At 39.9% G+C, this 27,584-nt stretch overlaps 1 protein-coding gene across 7 annotated transcripts in view; it reads left to right on the top strand.

Moving 5' to 3' along the window:
- Positions 1–27,584, top strand: part of BEGAIN (brain enriched guanylate kinase associated) — a 363,458-nt gene that overhangs the window by 157,303 nt on the left and 178,571 nt on the right. For all 7 annotated transcript variants that reach the window (XM_075191895.1, XM_075191890.1, XM_075191894.1 and 4 more), the window contains one exon: positions 1,283–1,388. The gene's annotated coding sequence lies outside the window, so the exon portion shown is untranslated. The remainder of the gene's footprint in view (positions 1–1,282; positions 1,389–27,584) is intronic.

Raw genomic sequence — 27,584 nt, 5'->3', positions numbered from 1 at the left:
CATGCTTTGCATGATCTAAATACTAAGGTCTCCTATCAATACAAATGTTCTCTGACAACGAAACCATGTTCATTACCACCTGTCCGCTTCAGCTTTCAAGTGATCATCCATTTGAACCTTAATAATACCCAACAGCCGGCTCTTGCCTTAACAACCACCTACAATCTCTTTTATTGTGGAGTCGCAAATAGTGTCCCCTCTTTTGTGTTCCTTCTGTGCAAATGCACCTAAACCAACACAGCACAAAATGAAATAAATATTAAGCTATAATTTCAAGGTCAGATTTCTGCAGATTTTCCATTCCTTGTCAAAATATTTAAATATTGTCAAAATATTCAAACATTCTAAAACACTTTCATTAAATCCTACAGAGGAATGTTTTTTCAATACTTATTCTTTTTAAAGCTGCTAGACTGTCCACCGCTTCTTTCAGCTTAAAGTCAAGGATGAAATCTAAATCTTTCTTAACTCCTCCTCCCGTAACTTAGTTACATATTTGGAACCAATTATACTCTGTTCTATAGATGTCCTCTTTAGAGTATTTTAACATTTTTGCATAAAGTTTTTAGCTTCCTGATCTGAATTCCCATGTATCTGAATGAGTATTTAATTTAAAACATTTTCTCTATATTATTCCATGAACCATTGTATACATAATAGCCGATTATCATAAATACTAAAATTCCATAAATCTGGAATCTTTACATTTATGTGCCTGTCTATTAATCCATTCTATTACACAAACACTTAGTTCTCTATTTCTGAATAAATATAAAATTAAAGTACACCAAGGTGATTCAAAGTAAGATCTGCCTGTATTTAGACTGTTGTAGGGTACGGCTGTGCTCCCAATCTTTCCAGTCTCACTTGTCCTTTCCCACTTTATATCCATCCACTATTTATTCCTCTCCTTGGTGCTTTAGATGGCTAGCAGCAGGTAACATTTACACTTCCACAGGGCACATGTATTTTTTACTATACCCCTCCTGGCTGGCTCGCCATTTGCGTTAGAAAATCACACAACCAAAACTCAAGAGTTCTTGAAAATAGAGAGCTTTATCTTCAAGCCCAACAGAGCATATGATACAGGCAGATGTTTCACAGAGCAAAATCTAAGAAAGTTAAAGACATATTTCCGTTCTGAAACTCAACAGTAGAAGTTTTATACAATATTTAGACAATGTATTTTCACGTAAAACCTAAAGTATCAAAACGTTCTTTCTTACATGATAAAATGATCATCCACATTCCTATTTCATCATATCCATTGGTATTTTTACAGGAATACATATTTTGGCTAAACATGGACGAACAAGGACAGGAGAGCAACGTTGGATTCTTACAGACATCGGGGGCCCACCCAGATCGGCAGGAATGACAATTACCAGGTGTGTAAATATTCCATATTATTGTATAACTTACTTAACTCCTCCCCAAAACCGAATTGACTTGTCTTTTAACTGGACACTCTAATCCTCGCTCCTAACATACAGTATGAAAAATACTCCACATTTAATATTAATCGACCACTAAATAGTCTGAGACATTATAAATTATTAAACAAATGGCATGAATGAAGAGGTGAATCATTCATAGCCTGTCTTGCTGGTTGACAATGCCTAATTGGCTATAATCACCTTCATGCAAATTCATGCTGAATATTTAAAACCACACATTTACGACTGATTATACATAGTAGCAATTCTTCCTGATTAAATTATTTATTCTAACATTTGTATTGTTCAAATTATGTAATAATTACATACTGATTCTGTTTCACATTGCACCGCCAAACACTCTTAAAGGAGTATTCAACTTAAAACTTCAAAAAATATATAGTTTTGGGTAAGATTAGGTGAGATATGTAAAATAAGAAAATAATTGCTGACCTCCACTGATCCCACAATGCCTCTAATTATCCAAACAAGACTGTTGTCAGAGAGTTGTCATGGAGTTGTCAAAGTCCCTCCCCTTCGAGCTTTCCACTTATTAGACAATTAGAGACATTATACCGGTTGACATATTTTAATTTAATAGTTACCTATTTAAATGGTTCGATACCGTAATGACATCTTCTGACACTTAAACTGCGGGTGATCTTGGCTGAAGAAAGCACGGCGTAATTGAGTAAGAGCCAGCGAAGCACTGATCACATCCAATCACGTGTCACCCTCTTCGGCCGGAGTCAGTCCAACTCTTTTAAGCAAGACTTCAGTTTTTCCGCTTTGGATCCATAACCATCGTTCTACGTTATCATTCCAGAATGGACGATAGTTTACCCTTATTTCAAAGGAACACTAAACCTACAATATAATTTATCTTATATAAAAGAACTACTAATAACATTTACAAATATATATAAACTTTATGAATCCTAGTTTTGCGCAGATGTGTCTATTTATATGCGAAGTGCGTGGATTAGGGAGGTAACATGGTGCCATCTTTGGGGGCTGCATAATTGTAGAAGTTAAAGAGATCGGGGCGTTCTTGGCAGAATTTGGACTTGACAAACTCATGCATCAGACATTGGTCAAAAATTAAATGAGATTTAAAGGGGAGAGAGCGCATACAAGGGCATTCCTAATTTAGTAGGTAGCAACAAAGGATCGTTCCCTGCTCCACCTCTGTAGGTACCATATACCACAAACGTGTCCTATACGTTAGATGGGATACTACAAGAACCAGCCACCATGTGTTAGGACAGTGTCTTCATTCTGAATTAGGCCTGCAGTACCTCTGTGCTACCAGAGGTGCTGCTGTAGCACCTGGACAGTTTTTCCTTGCCTGCAAGAGGTTAATCCCTCATCATCTGGGCAGCACAGTGGTTTAGTGGTTAGCACTTCTGCTAATTCCCAACCAGGGCCTTATCTGTGTGGAGTTTGTATGTTCTCCCCGTGTTTGCGTGGGTTTCCTCCGGGTGCCCCGGTTTCCTCTCACACTCCAAAAACATACTAGTAGGTTAATTGGCTGCTATTAAATTTTCCTTAGCCTCTCTCAGTCTGTGTGTGTATGTTAGGGGATTTAGACTGTAAGCTCCAATGGGGCAGGGTCTGACGTGAGTTCTCTGTACAGCACTGCCAAGTTAGTGGTGCTATATAAATAGATGATGATGATGATAATGAGGATGATGATCTGATCAGGATCGGAGTCACCTGTGTCTGGCCTTTATTAGACTGCTTTTTCCTACAGACTGGTGCCAGTTTGTTTGTCTTTGCTGCTGCTGGTATCTCTGCGAAATTCCTGTTTGGATCTTGACTTTTCCCAGGCTTTTGACTTCTGCTTTGTTCCATCGTCCTGCACTGTTTCTAGTGATCCAGACCCCAACTATGTTTAACCTTGCTTTTGCTCACTGCCTGGTATATTGTGGATCTTCCAGCTTCTGGCCCCTGGCTTGCCTGACCATCCTTTTGCCTGATTCTCCAATGGATCATCCATTGCCTCGTGCCTCCTGACTGAACCTGGTAACCTGAATCTGAAGTTCACCATTTGTACCTGGTAGTCCAGTGTCTCCTGCTTCATCTGTCCTACCTGGACATCAGTCTTACCTGCTTCAGCTGCCCAGCTAACCTGGTTACCCTGGCACCTGTAATTGCATTGTCACCATTGATTGCAGCTATTTATTACCTGTGTGATTCTTGTATATAATAAAGACAACAGGCCTGAGTCATTAATGAGAGCAAAGAATAGAAATGGAGTAACTTTACACCATGTGCATTTACGTGTAGACCAGTGGATTGGACGGCGTAAAAGGTGGCGTCGAGGGTTCTACAGAGAATGATGCTAAACGAGTAATAAAGACGTGCACCTGTCCGTATGATTGATTCATAAAAAGGCGCGTTCGTGCATAATGTGTCGGCATTGTTTATTCCTTTCCTTTTCTAGCACAATATCATTTTTATTTTCCCTTTTGTATTTGTCAATAAAAATATTTAGAGATAAATGTATAGAACATATTGTAGCGCTATGGTCTGACATTATTTTTTCTCTCTGCCTCATATCCCCCTGATCTTCTCACAGAGCCCTCCTGTTACTCTTACTCATCCTTTTACAGTACAATCCTTCAGGCCAAGTGGTGGGTGAGATAACATGGGGGCAACGGCCAGGGTCTGGGGTGGTCAGAACATGGAAAACAGGAATAGACGGGAAACACATAATCCTAGATTTCCATCCACTTGTTCAGGGTAGAATTAAGTTTCTGAGACTAGAGTTGCTTTTACCTCCATAGATCTGAATACACCATTTGTAGGACACATCCTCTTTCTAATATCTATTTCAGAGACGAGATTGAAATGTTGACTACATGAACCCTATTCTTTCTCTACTTTCTACTATGGTTGCTATGGTATTTCCAAGCCAACGGGCTGAGTTTACTCAACTACGCATTGTCAAATGTAATGATTCAAAATCCTCTTTCTAAATTGTCAACATAATGTTCTTCATAAAACTCTTTCATTACCGCTCGGCTTGTTGAAAAGTCTTGTAGCTTCCAAATATCACTGCTCCTTTGCTAATGGCACTTCTGCTACATGAGCAGGAAATCATTTTCTTCTGCAATATGCCGGGTACATTATGAGTATTATTATATTACTCATCGCAACAGTAGATTTTATAATAGAGTGACAGAGAACGGAATATCTTGCTTACAAACTGAGGTACTAATACATAGTGGCTTCTATGGGGCTTTAAGACTTATCAAGCACATTGACGTAGATAGGTTAAATGTTAAACAATTTTGAGCTTATTCTTTCTTAAACTAAAATTAGGCTCATAGAAGCTACAATAACAGGTTATTTTATTATAAATAAACATTTTACATTGATTTCAGTTTAACGCCCTTTCTCACGGTATGGTATTAACAGACAGAGAAGCTGTTTGTACACGCTTTATGTACCTCTGTAGTCTAAAAGACCCCAAACCTCCCCCCAAAATTTTTTAGATATGGATCATGGAGGTAAAACACACTGTTCAGTGTTACCCTGAAACAGTAGCTCTTTTAAAAAGCAAATTATTAATTTCTCAATTCATTACAGACAGCTGAAGCTCCTTTCACATCTTTAAGACAAAAAGTTGAGAATGCAGTCACTTAAGCTGCTGTGACATCACTGGCCCTGCCCTGCAGGTGCGCTTTGGCTTTAGAGTGCTCTCTGTATTTTAAATGGGCCACTAGATTGCTCTCTGTATTGATGCCAGTTTAGATATATAGATAGGGGACAAACCACGCCTCCCATGTGGTATAGATGCAGCCTCTAGTTAATAAAGTGGTAGGGGAGGGATCCTACCCCTAATAGAAGTAGCAATTAAGGTGGAATTACCTGGCGCAAGAACAATGATGGGAAATGTAAATCAGTACAAAACAATTTATTAATACAGGACGACAACGCTGGTCAGTACCAGCAGAAAAAAGGTCTATAAGATAGTTCACAGTCCCAAAAAAAAAAAAAAAGGATAAATACTGATGAATGCTTGGAATTATGTATGGGTAAAAAACATGCAGAAAAACAGAATCCAAACAATCAAAAATATAGAAAAAATGCAAAACAAAACAAAACGAGAGAGGGGGTGGCAATGGGTCCAATATGAATGTCCAGAGTCACATATAAATATTTCACTAATTTCATGTATATTATTCAGCCTTTGATATATATTTATGTATATTAATGCCTTTAATTAATCTTTAATCATTGCTTTCTCCAAAGAAAATATATCTTTTTTTATTATTGCATACATTTGTAACCCTGCTTTGAGCTAATAAAAGGTTAGTTCAATAAAACACAACAACACCAAGCATAGTATCAAACATAGATTTTATAAAGGCAATGCAAAATGGCTGTCTAAATGTTCTATTTGATGTTAGTTGTCTAGATGAATTCACCATTTATTGTGAACGATTTTCCAGCCTTGCAAAAATATATATGTATTTTATTTCATCCAAGATAAGAGAAAGTATGGAGATCCTCCATTATGACCCTCTCAAATTATGTCCATCATTTTAGGAGTGAAATTTAAGTTAAAACCTCCTATCCTGGCCTTTAGTACTGCAGTTTTCTATCAGGTCAAAAACAAAAGAAAAACTTTAGAAGGGCTACACAATAGAGATGGAGGACAAGCTGGATGTATGAACTTTGTATCATATGGAGGTGCATTTGATGCTGCAGCCTTCTTGCACTGATTTTGTGGGAGCTTCAGCAGGGGCAAACGCAGGATTTGTAGAGGGAGGTTTCCACACCACGCTGCCAGTGGATGTGACCAGCATGCATGGAAGCGTAGCTATAATTTTAGACAGTGCTTGGCTGCTCTTCAACTCTTCCTATCCCCATAATATACATGGGCAATGCTGTGTGCACTACTGTTAGGTGCACGCAGCTCTCCCTTTTCAAGCAGAGCCTTGTGAAGTGGGAGCAGGGTCCAGCCACCTCAATTATACAGTGCCCCAGGCTTGGAGGGGGGTTTCCAGGCACTAGGAAACTCCCTTGGTTTGCCTATGCTTCATGATACTACCCTGTGTTGATGTTAATGTTTAGATCCTTAGATTGTCTACATGTTAACCTTATCTCTCACTCCAAACTCACAGGGGCACTGAATTATCTGAGGTAAGAATGCTGCTCTTAACTTTCTAACACTCTGATTTGCCCAAGGTTTTTCTAGCCCTGCCCTTTGCAAAATTGGTTACACACGGACAGGAAGAAAAAAAGAATATGTGCTCTGGAGACCACTTAATAACATTTCTGTGGTTTGCAACATGTAGCATTCTCCTGTCCTCTATATGAGCCCTCCATGACCGATGGAGCATTAGTTATCACAAACATTCACCGTACCATGTCAACTATCAATTATCTAAACCTGAGACTATCCCAGATAGTAATCGCTTACACTGTTTGCTAAATTGTGCACCTAAGCATAAAATAGATTACGAGAGCTGAAAATAACATGAACTATTTGGGGATATCTTGTGATAACTAGAGTTCCGTAGCCTTGAACTTCTAGAGCAGAAAAATTATGCCATGATTGGCAATTAGTGACACCACTGTCTGTTAAAAAGAAAATCTAGCCAGTCATGTCTTTTGAAGTCGATTCCCATATGTCTGGATGACATTAGAGCTGATGGCTGACATGAGAAAACACTGACATGTTTTGTGTGAGCTCAGGTTTAGAAGATCCATTTAATTCCTGAGGCTGGCTCTCCTCGGAGAGAGTGCAATGTGGAACAGCTGTCAGTGCTTACAATCCCCACAGAGGGATCTGTGACAAACACAGAAAACTGCAAACTGCGACATAGAAGATATTGCTTTTCACTTAACAGATGAGAAGAAATTTCTACCTATCATTGATGCAGTGTTATAATTTCTATGTTTTTTTAATGTATTATAGCAATGGATCATCCGTGCAGTCCTTGATTTCCATTTTTACCTCGCCATCCCGCATGTATGTGTATGTACATAAATAAACAATTTAAAAGATTGGTAACATGATCCCCGCAGGTGAACTGGTGTCATGAGTTCGATTCCCTACCAGGGCCTTATCTGTGTGGAGTTTGTATGTTCTCCCCGTGTTTGCGTGGGTTTCCTCCGGGTGCTCCGGTTTCCTCCCACACTCCAAAAACATACAAGTAGGTTAATTGGCTGCTATCAAATTGACCCTAGTCTCTGTGTGTGTGTGTGTGTGTGTGTGTGTGTGTGTGTGTGTTAGGGAATTTAGACTGTAAGCTCCAATGGGGCAGGAACTGATGTGAGTGAGTTCTCTGTACAGTTCTGCGGACAAAGATGCGTTATGACAGTAACTGTGAGTAATTCCCTTCACCGATAGCCAATCACAAGCAGCTCTTTGTGAAAACCCCTCTGATGGGTGTCAATGAAGGGGAGTTCTGGGATAATTTTGCATCAGACATACATAGTGTGCAGGTGATTATTTTTTTTAAGACTGTTTCGGGTTCTTTATTTTTGGGCTGGTTGAGGATTTGATCAGATACTCCCTGCTTTATTTTATTTTATTATTACATAGTACATGGGTACTATTTGCTGGAAAAAACTGATAGAGGTATTCCAGGGGGAATAAGATAAATGATAGGCGGAACTGAATACATGAATAGCTGAAATGTGCAAAATGGTGAAGCCAAATGTGAAATGAGGCAACTATATTGCGGAAAAGTTTAAAAAATTAAGGTCATTTCTGGTTACTATCAACATTTTACTTTGAGATCTCCCTCTAAAAACCTACACTTTCCTCTAATAATACATAATAATATAATTCCTATTAAAGACATTGCACACGTGGACTGTGGGAGGATTCCTGTAATGTAATGGGTTTATCAAGATTATGTAGTGAGGCTTTTAGTGCAATGTGTGGCTTAGTGGGGCTAGTAAAGTAATGGGGGTATAGCTGTAATATAGTGAGGTATAAATCAGTGGCGGATCCAGGGGGGGGGGGAGCGATCGGGGCAATCGCCCCCCTTAGCAGGGACTTGCTGCCAACGGCTGCACAGTATGTGCAGGTCCGTTTGGCAGTGACAGTGTGCTGCCCGGCTGCTATGATTGTGTTTTAAACACAATCATAGCAGCCAGGCAGCACACTGTCACTCCAGAGCGGACCTGCACATACTGTGCAGCCGCCGGCAGCCTTTGATGTAAAAAAAGGGGGCGTGGTCTAAACCGCCCCCCCTAAATCGCCAGGGGTATAGCAATTTTCTAGATCCGCCCCTGGTACAAATGTAATGTAGTAGGAGCTATTAAGGTTGAGTGGTGGGGCTATTAATGTATTATGGGAACATAAGGCTATTAATGTAATGAGAGGAGTATTAATGTAATGGGGCCTATTTATGTAATGGGGCGGCTTTTCATATAATGTAGCAGCAGGAGGGGCTGTAAAGGTAATATGGCTTCTCTTTATTAAATGTGGAATCTATTCATGTAATGTAGGACTGACAGGGGCCATTAACATATTTTATGGGCAAATAATGCAATGTGGGTTCTCTCTCTTAAATGTGGAGGCCTCATAATTTAATGACACATATGCCTATCCCACTGTACCCTTGTCACATATGTCCCCCCACCATTCTCTCCTTGCCATATATCAGTGGGGGTACTACTCTTGCACACAGGCCCATAAAATTCATAAAACACCCTAGTTCCCAATTTGTTAATTACCCTGCCCCCCCCAGCCCAAGGGGTTCAGAAGAGAACAGGAAGCCTCCGGTAAGGGGGCACATGGTTTATTTTGCTTCCCCCATAGAGGTCTGCAATGAAAACCTGGGGCTGGTTTTCACACCTGTGGTCTCCCTGTTAGAGCGGAAACCAGCCCAAGCTGTCTAGCACGTTGGCTGATGGAAGATTTAGGGGAGCGTACTGCCCATCATGAATAACATTTCAGTCCACAAAATGCCCGCTTTCTCTGAGGTACAAAGTGGCTCATGCCTCAGTCATATCACTGGTTGCTATTAAATAGATAGGACGCCTTGTCTTGAATGTTGGTTTAGCCCACAAAAAGCAATTTATCATTTAGCTAGGGACCAGTGACATGACACACATTGGAGGCAGCCATTTTGTGAATGAACCAATATCCATCAGAAGGAAGCCAATCAATTCACTAGGAACCAGTGACATCACTGAGACATGAAAAAAATTGATGGGCTGCTTTCTTGCTAATATTGGTCCAGGCCACAAAATGGCTGCCTTCACTCTGTAGGCGACAGTTCCAGTTTAAACACAAAAGTCTGTGAGGTGGATTGAGCATATATTACATCTGTATCAGTACTAAATATAATACAATATCCGAGGCTACAGAAACACTGCAATTCACAGGTTTTCATACATATTTCATCAAACCATCTGAACCGATTTTGTTTGATGAAAAATTCCTTTTTAAAGCTCTGAATTTTACTAACAATGTGTTTTATGACAGATTCCCATTAAATTTTCTTTTTGTATTTTGATCACGCACTGTTGATATGTTCCCCTACCGTGTTCTGCCTACGGACCGAATTGTTAAAAGAAAATGCATAAAAAGAAAAATCTATCTGTATCGCGGCAGGATATTTCCCCAGCTTGCTGTAGGAACAAATTTTATGAATGATGCTCAACTCACTGTTGATTCCCTTGTTTGTATCCAGGCTCTGGATCCATTTTACATTTTTATAAAGATTCATATTTTGATTTCAGCCATTTCCTGACGGAGTTTATTGCATTGCATGGTGTACATAGGGGGTAGATTTAATAAAATTCTACAAAATGGAGGTGTTGCCCATAGCAACCAATCAGATTCTAGCTATCATTTGCCTAGTACATGCTAGAACATGATAGCTATAATCTGATTGGTTGCTATGGGCAACACCTCCACTTTTTCTTTTTTAGAAGTTTTAGTAAATCTATCCCACAATATTTTGCAATTAAATTGAATATGCCAAGCTATTTGCAGTTTAGCTAAAGATAAATGTAACATCTCAGTATTTGGGTGTGTGGGGCGGCCGTAGTAGTCTTCATAAAAGTCCTCGCTACATCTCCTGAAATACTCTGCGCTGTGGTGATGATCCTGATGATTTCATTGGCTACAGGTTGCTATAAACTTGGAATTTCACTGAAGAGAGAAGCTGGAGAATCCTGGTAGAAAGATCCTCTGACCCCAGGACAATGCACCTTAACATTATTGGATATGTGGTGTGTATCTGCATGTGCAGGGGCAAACGCAGTATTTGTAGAGGGAAGTTTCCACACTACGCCACCAGTGGACGTGACCAGCATGCATGGGGGCGTAGCTATAATATTAGACAGTGCTAGGCTGCTCTCCAACTCTTCCTATCCCCATAATATACATGGGCAATGCTGCGTGCACTACTGTTAGGTGCACACGGCTCTCCCTTTTCAAGCAGAGCAGTGTGAAGTGGGAGCAGGGTCCAGCCACCTCAATTATACAGTGCCCCAGGCTTGGAGGGGGGTTTCCAGGCACTAGGAACCCCCCCCCCCCCCCCCTCGGTTTGCCTTTTAACTTACCTGTACATTAATATGAAGTACATTTAAATATTAAATCTTCAATCAAAATACTTTTTTTTTTGCAATACAATAACTTTTCAGAAGTACATTTTATTTTTTTTAGAGTTATGAAGTTGAAAATAATCTGGTCCTTATCATCTTGTTCAATTCTAAAGAAAAATTCAATAGAAGAAGATGAAAAGAGGCATCCAAAATTGTAAAGATCTCTTAAACATCCACCTCCACACTTGCTAATGAATGCGAGGAGGGGGCAGAGCGCTTCCCTAGCTCAGCTTCTGGCTTCCCAGTGTTCATAGTAATATATTCAAAAGAATATTTATCTCACAACGCCAGAGGAGGGATGCATACAGCTCTCAATTAACTGATGCTGCACGAACAACAATGTATTTTCTATATGGTGGTTTGTTGGTAAGTTTCTGAGACGATTTATTTTGCAAAGCTGTGCAAATCATTTGGGCAGGTGTTTGCAGAGCTGGATTATAGACCCGGTAGATGATAGATGCGGTAACCGGTAGCTAACTCTAAAGCCCCCTCTGCAACAGGGGCTCACGCAAACTAATTGCCCCTCCGCCCCTGGCCAGGCCGGACCCTCTGACCTCCTCATGGTGCAGCTGCTCACAGAGGGAGCGCATGATTCGCTACCAAACGCAAAAACGAATGTCATGTGCTATACGCACGTCTGTATCCAACAAGCAGCGGTTCTGAAGTGACGCGTGGTGATGAATATGGGTCTAGGTCCGCTCTGCTCTAACAGACAATACACTGCAGGATACGTCTAATACATATGTGGAATATATATGTATATAACTCACAAAAAGAGGCACAGGAACATTGTTGTGTGACAGGATCATTTAGCTTATGAGTCACTTTTACCTTTGCAGTCTGGCTGGACCGAAATGCAAAATGTAGACTTAACCTCATGTATCAAACTCCCAATGTCCATAGATTGTAAGCTTGCGAGCAGCCTTCTCACCTCTTTGTCTGTTTTACCCAGTTTATTTCTTTCGTACTGTATTTGTCCCCAATTGTAAAGCGCTACGGAATATGTTGGCGCTATATAAATAATGATGATGATGAATCGGACTCTGCTGCCTGCGCTCGAGCTTGGCACGCCCTTACTGTACATTGACTACGTGCATACGCCCCGTCCCCTCCTCATTCTTCCATTGATGTCGTAGGCTGTAGTAATGGTCCTTTACGCTTGAATATTGATTAAAGGCTGCTGTGCTCGCTGTCATATGGACCGCTGCTGGACACCCGCATTCTACGACACGAATGGCCAGTTACGCTCCTTAATGAATTAGGACCAGAGAGACGCTCTGGCAGCGTTGGACAGTATTAATTGCCAGCAGTTAGTGCTGTGTTTTGTTAACTTTTGTAAAATATTGTCCCTTAAAATAAGTATTTTGCTAGATTACCAGGTTCAGAGACCTTTTATACACTTACATTGCACTTTGTACAGCTACCAGTGCTGCTTAATCTTCTCATTTATCTCAGTCAGTGATAGGAAATAAATTGCTAATTAAGTAATACAATACCTACTCTACTTCTTTATTATTCTCTAATACCCCAGAGAATACAGATTACTGTTTTGTCACATCAGAGAGAAGATCAGCAATTGTGTTTTTGTATTTCATTATAATTTTATTGTAGGAAACTTTGGCTGACTGTAGACGTGGGAATTCTTCAAGTTTCAGAAAGAACAATTGGCTGTATATATGATTAGATACATTTTCAGATACGGAACGCATGCAGCAATCCCATTTTTTGATAAACGATCAAGTTTTATTTTAATGATTAGATTAAAATTGTAACAATGTTGCATGATTAGAATACACATGCTTGAAATAACTTCAATTCAACCACTTCAGATTATTATTTTTTTAATTCAGAGACATCAAAATCTCATCCCATTTAACCAATTGTCACTCGCACACAATTGATTTTATTACAATTCAATTAATAACTATTGAATCTTAAGATTGGGTTTTAGCTGCTGCGACCAGGTTGGACTCCATCAAGATATAAGTTTAGGATACGGAATTTTGCACATATTTGCCTTAAGAAATATTTTGGTTGCTGTATGTACAATTGTTATCTGAAAGTTATTTTTCCACTAGTGTTAGCATGCCAAAAATGTTTTCCTCTCATAGGGGTATATTTACTAAACTGTGGGTTTGAAAAGTGGAGAAGTTGGCTACAGCAACCAATCAGATTCTAGTTATCATTAAATTTAGTACATTCTACAAATTGATAACTAGAATCTGATTGGCTGCTATAGGCAACATCTCCACTTTTTCAAATCCGCAGTTTAGTAAATATACCGCATAGTCAGTACCCAAATAGTTTCTTATTGGTCCACAATAAGTCACCCCCATAGGCTGAGTAGCTAAGTTTCCTGTCTGCACCCTTGCCGTTGAAAAAAAACATATAATATGCATTGTTTAACATTTTCTTCATAACTAGACTTGCTTTATTTCAGATGGAACATATTGACACAGTATCATTTTGTTGTCATCAGGATTAAATGCAATGGTTCCAACAGACCAGAGAGGCGTGGCTTATCGTAGACCACTAACAGTCCCTACTTAGGCAGAACTGTCCTGATTCGCTAACTCAGAAATGGGTGTGACTTGGCTGTGATGTGAATGCTGTATGTTCAGAACTGGAATTTCAATGTCAGGGCGTGGTGTGGGTGGAGCTACGCATGGTTGGGGTGGGTCTGGGTGTGGTTTGGCCAAATCATGGGAGGGGCTAATGTGTGTCCAAAGTTTGGTTTTTACAATGCTGGAAGATATGCTCTGGAGTGGTGTGTGAGGTGCGGCTGGGTTGAATTTGATAATGTATGTTTTTTTTCCATGCATTCTCCAATATTTAGTGAATAATTTTAGATGATTTCAGACTGTACTCTGTTCCTAGGGTCTGATAAAATAAGAAATTGAGCTATGTCTTCTAAATAGTGTTTTAGACCATCTGTGTCTTTGTTGTGTTGTCAGATTCAAAGATTGAAAATTATACTATAACAGTAACTAACGTTGTATATATATATTTGCACTGGATCACAGTAACCAATCAACCAATTGCTGTTCTGTGGGAGATATAGATAGATATATATATATATATATATATATATATATATATATATATATATATATTATAGTCGAATATGCACGTGGCAACGAATAAGATAAGTAAACACAACCTCTGTTGTGTACGCAAATGAACATGACACATTTCATTGCACAATTACTTTTGCTGATCAGATTGAACACATCCAAACGTAATTGACTTGTTGGGCCTTAAGGCAGGAGCAGCCAATTCCAGAACTGCATAAAACACTCTAACATGGCAGGAAATTGTGCCTGCTCTTAACATCCTTTAAGCAGCTGACTGAGGACTTGTAAATAAACATAATTGACTATTACAAAGCTGGGAAAGCTATAAAAGAAAATAACACTTCCAGCTTGGAATTTCTACCGTCAGAAAGCATCATTAAGAAATGAAAGTGAAGGGCAGCTGTTGGCAACCAGGCAGGATCTGGCAGGCCCTAATAAAAAGACTCGGCCAGATATGCAAAACTAAGTAGTAGCATACTTATCTCCTCCTTCAGTCTTCAGTATCACCTTTATGCTGACGACATTCAACTCTACATCTCCTCCCCTGATCTTTCTCATACTTACTGACTTTCTTCAGCTCTCTTCCGGGAGCCAGCCAGTGGAGGTGGGCGTGAGGGGGGTGGGGCGGCCAAAATTGCGTCATTTCGGCCCCGCCCCCTGTGACGTCATGACGCAAACACGTCATTTGAATCATCAAATGCCGTGATTCACCAGGAATCGCAGCGTTTGTCATCTAATTCTGCCCACTTCACTAGGAAGTGGGGTACTTCCTAGTGAAGTGGGCAGAATTTGGGAGATTGCCACACTCGCCCGGGAGTCCGGGAGACTCTTGCAAAATGCGGGAGTCTCCCGGACATTCCGGGAGAGTTGGCAAGTATGATCTTTCTTCCACCCTCCTCTCTCGTGTATCTGACTGCCTCTCCGCCATCTTCTCCAGGATGTCTGCGCGCTTTCTCAAAATCAATATCTCTAAGACGGAACTCATTGTCTTTCCTCTGTCCAGACTCCCATCTCACCATGACCTCTCTATTGTAGTCAACAACACCACCATCTCCTCTGTCACCCAACTCCGCTGCCTGGATGTCCCCCTTGACTCCTCTCTCTCTTTTGCCCCCCATATTCACTCCCTTGCCCAAGCCTGTCGCTTCCAACTACGCAACATCGCCCGCATCCGTCCCTTTCTCTCTCAGGATGCTACCAAGACTATTATCCATGCACTCATTATCTCCCACCTGGATTACTGCAACCTCCTCCTCACTGGCCTCCCCCACTCCCATCTCTCCCCCCTCCGCTCTGTACTCAATACGGCCGCAAGACTCATCTTTCTCTCACGCCGCTCCTACTCTGCCTTCCCTCTCTGCCTTGCCTTACACTGGCTTCTGTTCCCCTACAGAATCCTTTTCAAACTCCTCATCACCACTTACAAGGCTCTCTCCAACTCTACTGCCCCCTACATCTCTAACCTTCTTTCCATTCACACCCCTGCCCGCTCCCTGCGCTCAGCCAATGACCAACGCCTCTCCTCCACTCTTATCACCTCTTCCCACTCCAGAATCCAAGACTTTTCCCATGCGCTGAAAACCCACCTCTTCCTTAAAGCCTACCAATCATCCACATAACCCCTTCCCTATACTCCACTCGCTCTCCCCTTGCCTTATCTGGCTCCCCCTGTGCCAGTCTGTTTTCCCTCCCTTAGGATGTAAGCTCACATGAGCAGGGCCCTCTTCCCTCCTGTCTCCTTACCGTTCTTCTGCTCCTTGTTTACTACATCAGCCAGCCTGGAGTTTCTGAAGTATTGGTATTTTTGTTTATTGGTTTGTACTGTTTTACCCTGTTTAGTCTACTGTTTGTACTGTGTACGGCGCTGCGGAAACCTTGTGGCGCCTAACAAATAAAGGATAATAATAATAATAATAATAATACTTGCCAACTCTCTCATAATGTCCGGGAGACTCCCGAAATCCGGGTCGATCTCCAGGATTCCCGGGAGAGCAGGCAAATCTCCCGCATCCCGCAATTCCTTGGCCAAAGTAATGCGATTTGCGGCGAATCGCATCATTTTGGCCCCGCCCCCGCGGCAAAAGTCATTTCCGGTGCAGGGCCAAAATTATGCGATTGATCACGCCCGCCCCTCTCGCCCTCTAGACATGCCCCCAAAGATAACGGCATTGAATAGCAGGGCTTAGTGACATGAACGCGCCATTAAGCCTCGCCCCCGCTATTCAGTACCCCCCTCCACAAGGATCCAGGTGATTGCCTACTCTCACCGGAATCTGGGAGGAACTTCTGGAAGGCTTCCGAATTTCGGGCAGAGTAGGCAAGTATGAACTAAACATCAACAAATTCTAGGAGCTAAAGTAAAGAGTCATTGAAGAGATCGAAGCTGAGCAGAGATTGGATCTTTGAAGACAACGGTCCAAAACAAACTTCCAAATCAACCATGAAATACTTACGGGCATGAAAGATTAAGGTTGGAATAATCTTCACAGTCCTCAGAATTTATATATTATTGATAATTTGTGATAAGATCTCAGACATGCAGTAAATGCAGGAAGGACTAAGAATATTTCAGAGCTAGAAGAGTTCTAGAAAAATGGGACGGGGAAAAGTGGGGAAAAATCCTAAAACTAATAGAATTCTCTGAGCTGGATACAAGAAATGTTTGGAAGCTGTGATTGACGGGTGGGTTATTAGTAGGTTCTTCTGACTGTCAGGGTGCACAAACTTTCTTAGATGCCACATTCACTGCTTAATTTTTTTTAAAGTTGTTATATTCAGCAAATAAATAGTCGTTGTGCATAATATGTGTAGAAATATCAGCACAGAAATACCCAAGGGTACAGAAAAAGAAATGTTGGCTCATCATAAACTACCAAGCAGGGTCATGTTTAATTAGCAATCAGCTGTTACAGGCACCTTTCCTGATTGAGTCAAATGATTCCTCTGATATATCTCTAGATCTGCAATAGAAGGGTGAAACATAAGGAAAAATGAATCATGAGGTTTTTTTACAGCAGTATCTGTTGAATATTTCTTTTGATTTTTTTAGTCTTTTTTTTTTTCCTTTAATATCACAAGACTCTGCTCTGCGGACTATTAGGAACAATTTAAAGGAAAAAAAATGCAGATAGCTCAGCGACCTAACCCAACAGCTACGGAAGTCCAGCACCTATAAGATGTTTTCTTATTTGCATATTCCTCCCACAAATTAAAAAAAAAAAATTCTGGAACCCCTTAAAACAAGTATTTTCTTTTCTTAATTTAATAAACAATAATGACATTATACTCCATACATATCAACCTCCAGCTATAATTGATATATTGTACCGCATTGACACTCCACAGAGGACACTCTCTTTTCATTTAAGACCTTCTGCTGTACTTCTACAATTATTTTGATGAAATCTTTTTTTTTTTGTAAATTAGATTGTACATTATCACAATTAATTAATTACATTTCAGGGAAACGAAGAGGCTGCAGAAGCCAGGTTAGTGAGTGGAAACTGATGTGGCATACAAATAGACGCCTATTGATTCATCGCTTTCGACGTCTCTAGCACGTCCGTACATTTTCCAATTAAAAAGGGCCCGCGTCCAGGCGTCAGGTTGAGAAGTAATGTTTTGACAGTACATCGGGCCATTGTAAAATAAATAAGAAAGACCGTTACAGTACTTAACAAGGTTCTACGATTACATTAATTAACCGCTATCTTTTCTCATGTAAGCTTTGTCTGATCTCGATTCACGTTACACCCGCAAAAATCCACTGGTCTGGATTATGTTGAAGCTAATAATTAATTTCATAAATAATAATTAATAATTTGGTGCGAATTATAAATGCAAAGTTAATATCGGAGTCCTATGTGTATGTTTTCAAATAATGTGTGTATTTTAAATATTAAATGATAAAACCTGGAGAATATCAATAGATATTGATAAATCCATGCAAGGTGTAGAAAAAGAGGAATTGTATTGTGCTGTCAGTCAGTATTGATCACTGGGGGACAAACATTTCTAGGGAAAATCCCTAAACCCTAGTATGGGCTCTGGGAATCAGGGACAGATGACAACTATGTGTAAAGGATGCAATTCTTTTAGTACAAATTATAATATTAATGCCCGTTTCCAAGGGCGGAAAAAGCATCACTGAATATCGACGTCAGTGACAGCTGCGGGAGAGAGGAGGCTGCTGGGTCCCGGCGCCCGGCGGATTGGTAAGTTTATGTGCTCTTTCTTTTTTTTATGGCTGGGAGAAGCGGAGGAGGACAGCGGGAAGCGGAGGAGGGCAGCGGAGGAGGACAGAGGGCAGCGGAGGAGGACAGAGGGCAGCGGAGGAGGACAGCGGGCAGCGGAGGAGGACAGCGGGCAGCGGAGGAGGACAGCGGGCAGCGGAGGAGGACAGAGGGCAGCGGAGGACAGAGGGCAGTGGAGGAGGACAGAGGGCAGCAGAGTGACAGAGGGCAACAGAGTGACAGAGTGCTGCTGAGGGGGGCAGCGTAACAGAGGGCTGCAGAGGGGGCAGAGTGCCTGGATGCAGAGGGGGCAGTGTGACAGAGGGCAGAGGAGGGGGGCAGAGGAGGGGTTCAGTTTGACAGAGGGCAGAGGAGGGGGACAGCGTGACAGAGGGCAGAGGAGGGGGACAGCGTGACAGAGGGCAGTGAGAGGTGACAGAGGGCAGAGGGGGCAGCGTGACTGGATGCAGAGGGGGAAGTGTGACAGAGGGCAGAGGAGGGGGACAGTGTGACAGAGGAGGGGGACAGGGTTACAGAGGGCAGAGGAGGGGGACAGAGGGCAGATGAGGGGTACAGCGTGACAGAGGGCAGAGCAGGAGGACAGAGGGCAGAGGAGGAGGACAGCGTGACAGAGGGCAGTGAGAGGGGACAGCGTGAGAGATGGCAGAGGGGGCAGCGTCAGAGGGGGCAGAGTGACTGGATGCAGAGGGGGCAGTGTGTCTGGATGTAGAGGGGGCATTTTTGCATACAACTAAATAAGTATTTCTGTCCTGACCTAAATACTTATTACATTTTTTTGACCCAACTACTTCTAAAACAGGACTGCTCAGTAATTATTTTGGAGGGGTGCCTTGAAAAAATTTGGAGACTCTAAGGGTGCCGTGAACTGCAAAAGTTTGGGAACTACTGCCCTATACACTTAGGGCTAGATTTACTAAACTGCAGGTTTGAAAAAGTGGAGATGTTGCAACCAATCCGATTCTAGCTTTCATTTATTTAGTGCATTCTACAAAATGACAGCTAGAATCTGATTGGTTGCTATAGGCAACATCTCCACTTTTTCAAACCCGCAGTTTAGTAAATCTAGCCCTTAGTGTGAATATATTTTTCTCCTTTTGTTTAGTAGATTGTGTAATGTTATAAAACTATGTTCCAGGGCTTCCAACCTTTATGTTTAATTTATTTAAGACGCATTGTTATTCATCGGGAGACACAATTTAATTTTATTCTTATCGTTGAAAAGCACAATCTCCTTCCTAGATCTATGCAATCCACCCGACCTATTCCCTTGGACTGTTAATACAAAGCCTCAATACCTCTGACCATTACTGTAAGTCCTGGTAATTATTGTACTGATTTCTCAAGTCTTTGTTTATTGATTAATGTAATGGGGATGAATAATCACTTATCTCTAGTTATCCTTTATCTCAAGTGTCACCTTGGATGTGATTTCTGAGTCCTTGCTTCATTTCTACAGCAGTCGTTCCTTTTACAAGTATTCACCGTCATTTCTGCAGTGTAAAAGGAAGCAGTGATAATAATTGTGTATAAAGTAACGGCTAGCTGAAATTTTCAATTTTAGGTGGAGTTCAATAATTTATACTATATAACAGAAATTTAGAATATATAAAATATTACAAACAAATCTATCCATAGGGTGGTCATATATGGAGAGATGATATCACCCACTTAGCCATTGTTGGGTATGCCATGAAATCCAATTAGCTGGTGACGAGTATTGGTGCGTGCTGGCTGCCCAACTGCTCCTTATGATATGGTCAATCCTCCCAAACAGCTGTGATATTTGGTCTCCCAAAAATAAACGTTAGAACATAAAATGACCATGCTCTATCCTCCCACAATCCAAAAACATACTGGTAGGTTAATTGGATGCTAACAAATTGACCCTAATCTGTCTGTATGTCTGTGTATGTGTGTTAGGGCATTTAGACTGTAAGCTCCAATGGGGCAAGGACTGATGTGAGTTCTCTGTACAGCGCTGCGGAATTAGTGGCGCTATATAAATAACTGGTGATGATGATGATAGAGCCATGTTCTCATTTAACTGAGACAATGCCCCTCTCTCCCCCAAAACATTAAGCCAAACAATGCCCCTTTTGGTCACTGAAAGTAGACTCTGCCCCATAAAAATCATTATTGTTGGGAGGGTATGTACGTGTACGGCCAAATTGAACATATATTTGGCTTTTCAGCATTTAAGCCACATGTATCTAACCGTGGAGGTAAATGAAAAAGGATTGTGATTTAACTAAAACTCAGAGTGGCCTCACAATTTAGGATTCTAAATTAATAGTATAATCTGCTTTATACCAAAACTCACTTTTTTGTTCTTGTCTTTTTTTTTAATTTAGGAGAGAGAATTAAATATGGGTTACTGATACAGCAGATAATAATTGTCCTTAAACTTTAAATGCACATTGTATTTTACACAGTGGGCAAGACTGCTCTCCAGCTTTCAATAGAATGGCGTTCAATGTTTTCAAGAACCACTAGTTCTACATCTGGGAACTTACACATGACTTACAATAGTGATAGCTACTGGAACTAATTAAATACTGGATTCCAGATTATCTACTGGGCCTAAGATTATCTACTGGACCCAGAGAATCCTATAATTATCTACTAGACCCAGATAATCCTATAATTATCTACTGGACCCAGATAATCTCTAAAAATGACCTGATCTGTCATCTTGAGTTAGAACAACCAGGTGGTTTAAATATGAAACTATATTTGCAGTATCCCATTTCTATTCTGACCTACTGGGGGATACAATGATAAGATATAATAAATAAAAAACAGAACCTTAAATTCATTTTAAAGAAAATGTAAAAAAAATAAAATCGACAGAAGTACCCCCCATTGACTTCCCTGAACTGCAGTGAACTATGTATGTTAGGTATCAATAAAACAGGGGAAATAGTGGAACACATTCTCTGATGTAACGTTGACTAGTATCATGAAAAAAAATTATATTTTGCTATCTATTTGCTCTATACAGCCATAAAAAATAAATAATTATCACGAAAAAAAATAAAAAATAAAAATATATATATATATATATATCTATAATATAAAAGCCTAGCGGCGTGTGTTAGTCTGTGTGTGAAAAAAAAAACAACAAGCTGCAGCGCCACCTGCTGGGCGGAGTTATACACTGACCTACTAAATTCTTAGCATTATCTAATATTATAAAAGTAAAAGCCTAGCGGCGTGTGTTAGTGTGTGTGTGTGTGTGTGGAAAAAACTATTTTCTCAGAAAGGGCTCATCCAATTGACCTGAAATTTGGTATACTGACATTATTTGACAAAAAAATTAGAATAGTGAAGTCAGTTAACTTCCATCATCCCCCCTTCCCCCCGTGGGAGGGGTAGTAAAGGCTAAATTTACGAGTTGAGGGCTCAAACTCATATTCGTGAGGTAATTTTACCTCATGAACACACATGTGTAGCGGCGTGTGTTAGTGTGTGTGTGGAAAAAACTATTTTCTCAGAAAGGACTCATCCAATTGACCTGAAATTTGGTATACTGACATTATTTGACAAAAAAATTAGAATAGTGAAGTCAGTTAACTTCCATCATCCCCCCTTCCCCCCATGGGAGGGGTAGAAAAGGCTAAATTTACGAGTTGAGGGGTCAAACTCATTTTCGTGAGGTAAGTTTACCTCATGAACACACATTAAAAAGGGCCCTTGCGTCGGGAAGTAACGCTCTTCCCCTGAGGAGGCCTGGGCTAGGCCCAAACGCATGACAAGAACCTTTTTAAGACCTTAAGTAGCTTGATTTGACTAGAATGCATGAGTATCATGCACGGGTTAACTTGTGTATATATATATATATATATATATATATATATATATATATATAAAATATGCTGCATAAATAAAAATAAAAGTTATTTTCTTTTAAACAGCACATACCATTATGCTCAAATGTATCAGGTCACATAGGTAGACAGTAGTCCCAGTCATTAAGAGAATATATTTATTTATTTGTTGTTTGTAGGTCAGTATACATTTTGACATGCAATAAATCATATGCGCTGTACTGGGACAGTCACTCTCTGCATTGGGAGCTCAATAGAAATATTAGCTCATACCATCAGATGTGCAATAATTCAGTAGATGAATAACAGAAAGGTAAACGCTCTAGCGCTATACACAGTGGTATAAAGGGTTGTGGGTTATACTATACTGTCTGTCTCACCTGTCACTGACGCTTCTTCTCAGTTACAGTATGCATGAGAAAACAACTCTCCATTCCAAGTTATATATAGATCTGGGATTCAGCACTTCGTACAGTTTCAGGTGAAAAGATGTAACACAGAAACATAGGTGCATGGGAACTTTTCATCTGTACATTAATAGCATAAGTACGACTTTTATGAGTGACTTATTTGTATAATGCTGTTGTCTGAGCAGGGCACATATACCAAATTAAAAGTCTCGGTCTGTTGATTTGTAGAAAAATATTGGCGTTGTAATTGGTTGCATCGTTTCGGAGTTATTTCACAAAACGTCCACCCGCCATTTACAACAATGCATTAACATTGTCATCTGGAAAATGTGCACCTGTGCACCTGCTGGTTGCTCTGGAAACTGTGACAGTTAGTGAACTCTCCCTGTGCACCTGCTGGGCGACCTGGAACAGGTGACCTGCTGGGTGGTCTGGAAACTGTGACAGTTATTTGCAGCCTTGCTGGGTGACCTGGAACATGTGACCTACTGGTTGGTCTGGAAACTGAGACCGTTATTTGCAGCCATATAGATCAGCGCGTCTTGCCCAGCAATGTAACGCAGATGGAAGAAGTTATACATATATTGTAGTGTATAAAGAAAGTCTTTAGCTCCTTTAATATAGTGATTGATTATATAGTTATTTATTCATTATACTCCGTTCTTAAAAATTTCTACATGTAATGTAGTGTATAAAAAGTTATTGAATTCTGTTAATAAAGTAATTTAGTCATTACATTACAGTTTAATACAGTTTAATTTAAGGCGGTTAGGGAATTTTCTTATTATTATTTATTATTATGTTATGAAAACTACACATATGTTGGTATAATTTAATTTAATTTTTTCTCCTTTAAGAACTGAAATGCTGTATATGTTTCTGAAAAACAGATTGACTCATATGGTAGTCAGCTACAGGTGGCTTGCTTTAATTGGCTGGTAAAGGCTAGTAACTTATGACACCTTGCTTATCTCTTTTTCCTATCTATTCTTGCTCTACTGCCGTCTGTTGGCTAAAGTCATAATTGTTTAGTGTTATTTAAATCTATTCATGACTTGAAAGAGAGGCGGAGCTACTATGATATAAGCCATGGACTGATAGAAAGTACATAGAACAAGTTAATCCCATGTAGATGGGCAATTCTTTGTTTACTCACTAATTGGTTAAATACATTTATTTGTTGTATCCAGTTCTAATCACATTCTCTGCCATTAAGATAATGGATGTAACAGATGCATAGATCTACTACACAGTTATTTATCAGTTTGTATATTTGTGGATATAGACACCACGAGCTAAAACTCTTCAATGCAAGCAACATGTAAACATATGCTGGATATAATGTATATGTAGAACAATCAGGTCCGGTCACTCACAGGAGACCTAAAAATCTGTACACTAGCACTGTTACATGAGGAGAGGTGAACACAACGCCAAGGCATCTATTTAAGACAAAATTGATTTTCTTTTTTTCCTCCTGCAAGAATGACAATAGTCCTTAAATGGATGGCAATATCGCCTCCCGCAGTTTGGCTGCGGATACAGTTACTCAATAACCCCTTTCATATTAGAAAATGATTTACAGAAATGCAGCGCCCTGAAAAATGTTAAGTCTGAGACGAATTGACAGCTTCTCTCTTAACACTCATTAGTAGAGAAAAGGATGTCGGCCCCCCACATACAAAGCTGTAACAAGGAAACTGAAGCATATACTGTTTAGAACAAAATGATATTTGTGCACATGTTCTATCTGATATGAGATCTGTTATGTGATCTGGTATGTGATCTGTTATGTGATCTGGTATGTGATCTGAATTGTGAACTGATATGTGATCTCTTATGTGATCTCTTATGTGATCTGGTATGTGATCTGGTATGTGATCTGTTATGTGATCTGATATGTGATATCTTATGTGATCTGTTATGTGATCTGATATGTTATCTCGTATGTGATCTGGGGGTAAATGTATCAAGCTGAGAGTTTTCCGGCGGGTTTGAAAAGTGGAGATGTTGCCTATAGCAACGAATCAGATTCTAGCTGTCATTTTGTAGAATGTACTAAATAAATGATAGCTAGAATCTGATTGGTTTTTCAAACCCGCCAGAAAACTCTCAGCTTGATACATTTACCCCCTGGTATGTGATCTCTTATGTGATCTGGTATGTGATATCTTATGTGATGTCTTATGTGATCTGGTATGTGATCTGTTATGTGATCTGGTATGTGATCTGTTATGTGATCTGGTATGTGATATCTTATGTGATATCTTATGTGATCTGTTATGTGATCTGATATGTGATCTGTTATGATATTTGCTATGTTTGTAACAGATTTGCTTTGTAACACATCCACATAGGCAAGGAGGATCATATATGAAATGCAGTAAATGCAGACTCACGATTCTTCATTGGTCGTGCATCTATTATTTAATTTTCGGAGTGTTTTTTTAGCAAAATTTAAAATTAAAACAATAAAAAATTGATTTGTACATGAGAATGAGCTTTACACCCGCTACATTCAGGGGTTTTATTTTATTTCATTTCAACCTAATATGGAAAGCATATTTGGCTTTAAAAACAAAAGTTTTAAAAATTGGGAAGTGTACCTTTGATTAAATCTTGGTCTCCATGAAAATGGCCACCTCCATAGGCATCAATACATGGACATAGGACACAATTTCTGCACTGTGTCATCATGCCACAGATGGCGAAGCCAACCACGTCTTGTACTGGCTCAGCATCAGGGAGAATGCCAGACTCTTCAGGGAGTGAGGGAGATCACCCCTATTTCAGGGAGTCTCCCTGACAATCAGGGAGAGTTGGCAAGTATGGGCTAAACACTGCTAGTTACACCCCCATCTACCTCTGGGAGTCAAAGGACCCCAGAACTGATCTAAGAAATGATGGAATGTTGTCACTTTTTACTTTTCCTCTTTGAAATACAACCATGCACTGAGCAATGGCAAATTCCCTATAGTAGTATCCTTGTGTGGGTTTATATATATATATATATATATATATATATATATATATATTTGATTATAAATAAAACTCAATTTGTAATCTGTTTCTGTAAAAGTGTCCCGCAGCTAAAACGTTCTCTCTTTCAATTAGGCAAAACGAGCCCCGTTTGCACATTGAGAAAGCACTCCAAGGTAAAAATAGACTTGATTAATTTGATAACACTTGAGAAAAACAAATCAGAAGGTTCTCTACATCTTCCGCTGACAGGAATAATTTATCAGTTACTATATAAAGTGTCTCTTGACACCCACCTCAGTACTAACAAATTCAACCCAAAGGGGCCGCGCATTGCCGAGTCTCAGAAGTAGCGACTTATTAAACCGCAATGGCGCCGTACGTTTAATCCGGCTCTTACCTTTAGTAGAGTCTCTCCTTGTCCCAGTCTTTTTTTTTATATTTATTTTTACATTTATTATTTTATTTTTTTTAATTATGTTCGCTAAACCAAGTTAAGGGGCAACTGAACTGAACCTAAAAATTAAATGTTCCTATATTAAGTATGACTGTAAATTGCATTAGTAGAGGGGTGGAATCCACCAGATTTCTTAGTCGGAGAACATTTTTATTTAATATTATGGGGGAGATTTAATAAGCCTTCTAAAAAGGAAAAAGGTAGGTGTTGGTCATAGCAACCAATCAGATTCTAGCTATCATTTATGTAGTACATTCTTGAAAATGATAGCTAGAATCTGATTGGTTGCTATGGGCAACGCCTCAATTTTTCCTTTTTAGAAGCCTTAGTAAATCTACTAGTATAAGTGATAGATTTTAAAAGATGTGGTTAATACTAGAGATGCTCACTGACCCCCGTGAACTGGTTTTGGTTTTGGTTTTGGATCTGAATTAGATTCGTGTTTTGGTTTTGGTTTTGGCAAAACCGTCCTCGTGTGTTTTGGTTTTGGAAGTTTTAGAAAAAATCCTAAAATATGCTAAAATCACATTATTTTGCTCGTTTTTTGTTCCTACATTATTATTAACCTCAATAACACTAATTTCAAGTCATTTGCAGTCAATTTTGACCACCTCACAGATCACAATAATTTTTTCATACACTTTCGGACAAATACTGCAGCGACCTGGCTGGATGGTAAGCGACAGAGCAACGACACAAACACACGGCAGTTCCTAGCACATTTAGGACATATTGGCACACAGCAGTGGCAGAAAAGAAAAATGGGGCAAGATGGAATTGTCCTTGAGCCTGCCCATCCTCCCACCCACCGTTATGTTGGATCTTAAAAAGGAATCCAAAAATCGCAAGATCCGAGATCCAACAACGTAATGATGACGTGTTGCCTCATTTTCAAATCCGAAAAAGCGTGAAAGTACCGAGACGGCTCGGATCTGCTAAGTTCAGGTATGTTCGGTTCTCGGGGAACCGAGCCTGAGCATCTCTAGTTAATACAGGTCTTCTCTTGCTTTACTTTTCATAGCAAGTTTGTAGCTCCGGGAGAAATTCTCCGTATGATTAGCTGCCTTGTATTAGTACAATATGTCTTTTTTTTTTATTAATGTTTCAGTAAATGTTTTCTATGGAGACCTTTTAAGTTTTTGTTGCTTATTGTGCATAATCTAGGAAAGTTATCATATTAGTCTCCTGCTGATTTGCCGTTTCACATTGTAATAAGTCCCAGCATGGGGTCAAATGTTTCACAAGATGCATTTAGCTTTCATGAAAGCCGGAACAGAAATCGTCTATTCATTCAAGATCATAAGACTTCTGTGAGTTGTAGCTATTCTCGGTCTGTACCGAACCGTCTGTGCTTAACATAACAGCGCTTCTCTGACACTTGTAAGTCTGCCCTGCTTGCAAGGGATATTGTTCCAGGCACCTCTGTTCGTTGAACATATAATAGCTAATAATTATTACTGACTTTGACTTGGAGAAGTTAATAAAAAAAAAGCAGGAAAGTGACTGCAGAACAATAAGTTGAACAGTTGTAAATCTGAAGAGTGACTTTTATAGTTGAGTTTT

The sequence above is a fragment of the Mixophyes fleayi genome, chromosome 12, assembly GCF_038048845.1.
Source record: "Mixophyes fleayi isolate aMixFle1 chromosome 12, aMixFle1.hap1, whole genome shotgun sequence".
Taxonomy (NCBI): domain Eukaryota; kingdom Metazoa; phylum Chordata; class Amphibia; order Anura; family Limnodynastidae; genus Mixophyes; species Mixophyes fleayi.
This window is presented reverse-complemented; position numbering and strand designations above follow the sequence as displayed.